Source organism: Simochromis diagramma, unplaced genomic scaffold (assembly GCF_900408965.1).
Source record: "Simochromis diagramma unplaced genomic scaffold, fSimDia1.1 OVJJ01000304.1, whole genome shotgun sequence".
In the NCBI taxonomy this organism is placed as follows: Eukaryota; Metazoa; Chordata; class Actinopteri; order Cichliformes; family Cichlidae; genus Simochromis; species Simochromis diagramma.
This window is the reverse complement of record NW_024387030.1, coordinates 6,727,111-6,733,128: the sequence shown is the minus strand read 5'-3', so window position 1 is coordinate 6,733,128 and position 6,018 is coordinate 6,727,111.

Sequence of the window (6,018 nt, the reverse complement as noted above, 5' to 3'; positions counted from 1 at the left end):
AGTTAACTACTGATTCATATCTCAACTCTATATTATAATTATAGTGCTAATTTTCACTTACCTTCAGACTAAGCTATTTTTAAAATCCAAAGTAGCTAGTGTAAGAGAACATGATCTGCCCAAGTAAAGGCTGATGATGTTGTGCTCATCTGCTTCTTTCATATAAAACAAGCGTGTCTCAAAAAATGAACTCTCTCTGTGGAACAGGGAGCAAAGCATGGGGGAGTAAAGTTCAGGAGATGACGCCAGAAAAGATAAACAAATGCAATTCAACTTGACATCATTTCTTTTGGTGTAAACATGCAGATGCAAACAGTGCTAAGACCAGATGGGATGACTTGGAGTGACTCGAACAGATACATAAAATGTTTTACATAAGATGTATGGAGTGCGTGTCTACATGTGTATATGATTATATAAAGCAGTCCATGTTTTCCAGTCTCTAATGGTGCAAATGGAAGCGACTTTGAGTTGAACCTGCCGCCACTTCATATCAGTGTCTCCTTTCAGTCTTCTGATCCGTATAGTTGCCATTAAAGACACCAGAGTTGTCTGGCTGATGTTGGGATACGTCTGGCCCTGCCTGTACACCCTGAGCTATTTCTCTTACCCTATAAAGGTGGTTTGGTTTCAAACAGGCTGCTACAGGTCCCCACATCTGGGATCAGGACTGGGAGACATGGAGCGAATCTTGCCTGTGCACTGCTCTGTGTGTGTGTGTCATTGTGTGATTGCAGATAGTGAAACAGATTTGCTAGAAAGGGCAAACGTGTTGCTGCATGCTGCTAGGATCTGCTGTTTTCTTTTCAGTGAGTAATACTGTAAAATAATCTTTATATAACATCTTCTCAAAAAAAAAAATACAAAAATAAAGGCATTTGGAGTTAAACCCCTAAAGCAAATAAAAGCAAACCTTTGTATATATGTAGTAAATATATAAACCTCCAAGTCAAGAAGGAAAAATGTGTATTCCCTGAATGGCTGTTGAGTTGTTTCTGGAGGTAACTGGCGGTCAATCAATGAAAGTAGAGACAAAGAGTTGCTGCTTTGGTTGCCAACTGCTTGTTGCAGTCGCTTGTAGTTGAATAAAGACACTGACATATGTGAAAAATCTCACAAACTACTACGGTAGTTGTAGTAAAACTTGAAGAAGTGCAATGCAACCTAAAAAAGGAGGCCGCTTGAGTTTAATGTAAAAGCTGGAACTTTAGAAACACGATGGCTGGAGCACAGAGGCAAAACCTTTATATTCAAGGTGAACAGCTTCTGTTTCCAGTGTGTGTTGCACTTTTCAGTCTCACTACTGCTTCCAAATAGTTTGCGAATAAAGAGAAGTCAGCAACGTTCCATTCCAACTACTGGTGGCCACAGCAACTCATCAGTGACCAGTGTACAAAGCAATCATAGGGAAGGTGTCCGTGCAGCACCATATACCTCTTTGTGACCAGTTTTACACTAGTGACTTTCACAACCTCAAAGAACCCTCCCGAACTGGTCACAGAATGCATGTTTTTCTCTAGCAACTGGTAGTTTCTGGGCCTGAGGCTTTAGTGATCTCTTTTTTCTTATCTCTCCCTTTGGCACTTTTTTCCATTAAAAAAACATAAAATAAATAAAGCTTAAATACTAACTAGCTAGTTAAGTGGTAACAAGCTTGCTAGCCCAATTAACACATTTACCATTATCCCCAAAGGGGCGGATGGGGCAGAGTGATGTATAAATAATATCCGAATTTAACAGGGAGCCAATGTTGTATCCTCCAAATGATTTAATAATTATTCTGTTAAATACTAAGAATATTAGACAGTGAAAAGCCATATCTCTTCTGTGTTGGTTGATTTTGCTTTAATTATATAGGGGTGCAGTAAATTACAGCATACAGAAATATGATTTATATCAGGGTTTCTTAAGAAATTAGGTCAACCAGCAGGGCGTGTTTTCTTGTTTTACTTGCCTTATCAGGAGAGCGATTAGAAGAATTGCTCACAACTTTCTTAGTATGAGTATGACTATCCTGCATGACAAAGCATAACATCTGCTTAAAATTACAAATTTGCCACTAGGTGCATTTGTTAGATCCTGAAACCCTCGACTGGCACCTGATTGTTGTCTTTCACAGGAGGTTCCCCTTGTGTTGTGGAACACAAGCTGCTGAAATTTCCATTTTCCAACCACTTTAGAAATAATTCTGTCACACTGGTTTGACACCCGAGAGTGAAAGATGAACCTTGACCGTGGAAACGCCGGTAAACAAAACAACTTCACAACCACAAATTCCATTTCCTGACTAAGCTGGAGCATTAAACCATATCACAAAACCAAGATAAAAACAGTATTACAAACACTTTGAATGAAATCAAATTTAGCTAAATAACAAAGAGATTTTCCTCTTATGAATCAATCCATTGGACAATGAAGTCTATGCTTTTAAACACAGCTATAACTTGCCCCAAATGACTTTTTTCAACTATATTTTTGATTTAGTGTTTCTTTTTTAGTCACAAATGTTTACAGTAACTATGGATAAGCAGTTTTACAGGCTTCTTCTTCTGATAAACATGATGGAAAAGTATATTTGTGTATAAAGAGTCATATTTATATTGTATTATATGTAAGTAATACAATTTAAACTGGTAAACAGGTGTAAGCTGTGAGTGAAAATGAGAGAGTGTGGCTCCTAATATGTCTGTGGTGAAGATTAATAAGAATAAAAGCTGTAAACATATATTTCAACCTAATAATAACGACATAAAATCAGAGCTTAGCCTTTCTACTCCTCTGTCGGGAGGTGATTGTGCAAGGCACCCTTGCATCAGACACCCTATGACAGGTTTGATAAGAGTTGATGGACGTGATTGCACTTCATGCCTCGGGTCCTCGCAGTTTGGCAGGGTTGCAGTCAGGCAGGTCCAGACAAGCTGCAGCTCACAAGAAAGGACATGATCACGTGATCGCAGGATAGGATTTGAGAAAGCGTACAATAAAACTGCCTTTTCTAGAAGGGTCAGAACACAGGGTCGTCTAACTCTGCAGCTGCCTCAAGTAGTTCAAGTGAGTTCAAGTGGAGTAATCACCTCATTTACCGCAAGCCCGTTTACCTCAAAGAAAACGTTTTTAATTACATGCAGTCACATGTTGCACGAGTAGCATGATGTGCACTGTGCTTGAACAGGATAAAAACAACACATGCAGTTGGGTGTGTCTGAGTTATTATTCTCTTCATAGAAATTTCTCTGACCACAATCAGCAAACACAGGTATCTTCTTCTGTTGCCAAAATTGTGTCATACTCTTTATTTGCACAGCTCATGAAGAAGTAACTGAAGCTTAATCGTGGCTCAAGAGTTGGGAGTTCGCCTTGTAATCGGAAGGTTGCCGGTTCGAGCCCCGGCTTGGACAGTCTCGGTCGTTGTGTCCTTGGGCAAGACACTTCACCCGTTGCCTACTGGTGGTGGTCAGAGGGCCCAGTGGCACCAGTGTCCGGCAGCCTCGCCTCTGTCAGTGCGCCCCAGGGTGGCTGTGGCTACAATGTAGCTTGCCATCACCAGTGTGTGAATGTGTGCGTGAATGGGTGGATGACTGGATATGTAAAGCGCTTTGGGGTCCTTAGGGACTAGTAAAGCGCTATATAAATACAGGCCATTTACCATTTACCATTTAATCTCCTACAATTAGGACATGAAAGATTCAGAATTCAGAAAAGTGCTAGCAGACAAGTGAAAGAGATTGTTGGTATATACAGACTGCATTCAGGTTGCCAACGCTCACACCTCAGATGTGTGAACAATTCTTTTAGTGTCATTCTCTTACAGTTATGCTGTCCTAACAAATTTCACATCATATAAAGAGATAAGAGAAGCATCAAAACAAAACTAGATAGACTTTAACAGATGTTTTTTTTCTTTTCTTTTTTCTTGACATCAGGCTTGTTCCACTTTTCAGCACCAACACCGGTCACAGTCTGGTTTCTGGGGAAAAATTAGTATTCCTGCAACCCCCAGTAACCCCTCGACTGGTTGGCGAGAGGACAAGGGGGATGCTGCACGAAAAATCTCCATGCGATTACGTTGGTTACTAGATGGTTGCCGTGGTCACCCGTGGTTTGCGTGAAAGACGCTGACTTGTCTGAAGACAGCATTCATTTACTCTTAAAGCTATAGTGAACCTGTGAAAAGTATGATACAACGTGAAAGCATCTGCTTTCAAAGTAAAACTTGGGCCTTACCACAGTGACGAACACATTTCAAAAGGCACAACTTTTACTTTGAAGTTTCACCACTACTTAGTGAGGAGTTTGTGGGTGTTTGCAGGCAAATTAGCATCTTTAATATGAACTATGAGTAACTACAGCAAACTACTGTGACTACGGTAGTCTTCTAGCAACCGAAGCAATCACCAGGAGGTTTTCAGTACCTCTTTGCGAGCAATTGCATGCTAGTGACTCACAGTGACAATCGCCAACCAGTTGTGAAATATAGATTTTTTTTTACCTCAGAACTGGTGTTTGCCAAATAGTCACTGACAGGTCTCTAGGCCTTGAGACTCATGACTCAAGGCAGCGAATTCGCTTAAGACCAAAAGATAAATCACAGTCTGCAACTGACAAGACAAGTGAGCTGTCACATACACAAACATAGGTGTACAATTAAAGAAATTAACATTATTACAAACTAATAAAACTGTTTAATGAGCAGCTTTGAGCTGATAAACACTAATGAATTAACTGTGGTATTATTGTGCTGTGGAATATAGCATCAAGGCTAACATTACTAGCTTGACACAGCAAACAGAACAACTATGAAGTGGATGTGATGGCTCTAAGTGGGACTTTTTTTTAATTTATCTTTCTTTATTTTTTAACATAACATTGTCACAGTGTAATAAAATGTGAAGTGCCCTGGCTGGCAACAGTGCGTTAGCTTACTAGTACAGGTCAAAAGCTAGTTAGCCAGACATGCTAATGATTATAGATTTTACTATGTTAGAGCAAATCCAAACTAAAAAAGAAAAAATGTTGAAAATCTTCATTATATATAATCCCAAGTGGGCATGTTTAACATGTTTAACAAATCTGAAGTTGTTAAGCTGCAATCAGACACCTCCTGTAAAAGAGTGTTTAGTGAACACAACCGATAAACTAATTTCTCTAGCATAACTTTAAAGTAGGTAAAAGACCATTCCCAGAAAATTAGCTCTCTTTTTCTTTCGTGTAGCCAATTAACTCAAAAAGTAGGCCTGAGTAATTCTGCCATCGGTGTTACAGTTTATAGCCCCGAGACAGTTAAAGCTGGTGAGGGCGTTGCTCTTTTAAAGAAGAGATAACTCAGTCCATGACAAAGGTGTTTCAGTGCCGAAACATGCCTGTGTACGCTTCCTTTATTTTGACATAATAGAAAAATCAATCAACAGGAGACGGCCGCGAGGTTTAAGGGAGGAGTTTGTGAGGGTTTCAGCCAAGGAAACGTGTTTCAACAAGGAGATTGTATAAGCTTGTCACATATGACCTGGTTGCTAAACAAAATAACAGTTTCCACGCCCAAGATCTTCCATTCTGCCAAGTGTGTGTGTGTGTGTGTGTGTGTGTGTGTGTGCTGTAATTGGTTGGCAATATGTGTTAGGCATATATCTGGTTTCTAAATGTTTTCAGCCAGATTCTAGGGGCTTTGAAAAGAGAAAGAGAAAGAGACTGTGCCCATCCATCCTCCACCCGATTTCCACAGTACATTTCAGTTTCTTACCGTAAATGTGTGGTTAACCAGAAAAAGCTGTCTGTGGGGCCAGAGCAAATCTTGAGGGAAGTGCATTTTGAAAAATCAAATTTTTTGGTAAGATCGAGGGCATTGTGGATTTGCTCCTGCTAAGGCTGCGAATCACCCAGGGCTGTGATGATTATTATTTTTTGAGTTGTGCATTTGTATGAGGATTACGCTCATATATGCTGCCTCTCTTTTGCTCCTTTGCTATACACGAGTGCAGATATTGAGGAGGCTAGAGCGTGGCTGGAAAGATAGAAGGCCAA